Below are 1,920 nucleotides of genomic sequence, written 5' to 3' on the forward strand. Positions count from 1 at the left end.
GGGTGATGATGCGGTCGATTCTATGTCATGGGATGACTTTTCGACCAGATAACGGACAGAGTTTGCCCAGGCGATTGAGGTGCAGCAGTAGGCACGAGAGTTTCGAAAGACGGCTTGTTGGTACTGCAGTGCGCAGAAGGCGAGGAGATGAAGTATATCGGAGTGCGAGACTCTGAATGATATTATTTATAGAGCCCGTGAGTGGAAGATAGATCTGGAGCACATTGGTAAGAGAGGGGTTAAACAAGGTGCAGACATTGGAGGGTTCCTGGAAGAGACCCAAGTTTGCGGATCAGCCTTTGAGCAGCCTACATGGCCGGATTCAGTGCATCACTTGCGAGAAGATGCACGACGGAGTTCTCGTTCCAAGGGTTTGAGTAAGTGTATCTTGGAGTCATATTTTCTGCTTGTGTGTGGATTATATTTTCAAGTGATGTCATATGCCAATTGCATACCGAGAATTATTAGTGGTTAGTAAAGGTTGTTCTCCTTTTTTGGGATGGAAGTGTTCAGTATTATCTTGGTTTTGGTCCAGATCAGTTCAGGGGTATTATGCGGAAGGTTTGCGGTCAGGGTTGCGCAGTACGATTATCTAGCATCGTCAGGATTCGGTGAGTTCAGTCCTTGAGCTTGGACTAGTTGGAAGCGCTAGGGGAAGTGGCTCGTTGCTGAGGTATGGGTTGGAGCATCTGACTTTTGGTCTTTAAGGCTTAAGTGTGGTACTTCAAGCAAGTAGGGGTGATCGGTTTCGCTGGAACTCGGGAAGTGTTCCGCTAGTCTTCAGGAGTGGTGCTACTTTAGTAATGGTTAGTCATGGTACGCTAGCAGTGGTAAGCGTTGGTTTCCAGCAGATTGATCATTGGATGGTAAGAAGCATTGGGAATCCTTTCCAAGCTGTGAGCTGTAAGGATTTAGTCGAACTAAAGTGGGGGAGAACCCTCCAGGTGTTCAAAAACAAAAGTGAGTGCGAAACTAGGATGAGTTTGCATTCCCGTCAGGTATGAAAGCGGCCCAAGAGGCTGTTTGGATAGAGGAGTGTGTGAGTTGCAAGTTTGGGAAACTTCCCAACGTTGAGTTCGCGTATTCACAGTAGTTGATAATTGGTGTTGGGAAACCAGGTTGGAGAATTTCCAGCAGGACGCGAGTTAGTCAGGATGTTAGACTGCTTGAGCACTCGACATTGTATGTTTTCGGGTTGGTAGTCAGCGGTTGAGATAGTGTGGAAAGTGTTGTAAGGCTGAGGGATAGCCGTAGCATTCACTAGTAGTCAGATAGTGTGGAAAGTGTTGAAAGATTGCGGGATAGTCGTAGCATTCATTATCGATTAGTTAGTGGAGTGTGGGCGGGAGCCCGTATCTCCTAGTTAGCGGAGTGTGGGCGGGGGCCCGTATATCGTAGTTAGCGGAGTGTGGGCAAGGCCCGTATCTCCTAGTAGCATGATCGGAATCACGAAGGGATAGTTCGATGGGATCCGTGGTGGAGTTGGACCAGTGTAGTCCTATATAGCGGAGTGTGGGTGGGGGACCTGTATCTCCTTGCCAGCGGAGTGTGGGCGGGGGCTCGTGTCTCCTACTCAGCGGAGTGTGGGCGGGGGCCCGTATCTCCTAGATAGCAGAGTGTGGGCGAGGCCCGTATCTCCTAGTAATAGAGCACATAGTGGCAATGTGGATAGAGTAGTTTTCGATAGCCGAAGATTTCTTCGGAAGTCGATGGGAGCGACTGAGATAGTGTTCTTTAGTGTAGAATCGGGTGGGAATCCGGTATTCCGGATAGTTGACAAATAAGTTGGGTCCAAGGTGGTCTCGGTTCATTTGAACAGTGTTAAAGAGACAGCTCGATGTTCAGGAAGTAGTAATGAAGTGAGGATTCTCGTATGGGAAATAACTTATTGATCGAAGGTGCTAAGTCACTTACAATTGG

The sequence above is a fragment of the Lactuca virosa genome, chromosome 7 (assembly GCF_052849685.1).
Source record: "Lactuca virosa cultivar CGN04683 chromosome 7, Lactuca_virosa_CGN04683_v6, whole genome shotgun sequence".
NCBI lineage: Eukaryota > Viridiplantae > Streptophyta > Magnoliopsida > Asterales > Asteraceae > Lactuca > Lactuca virosa.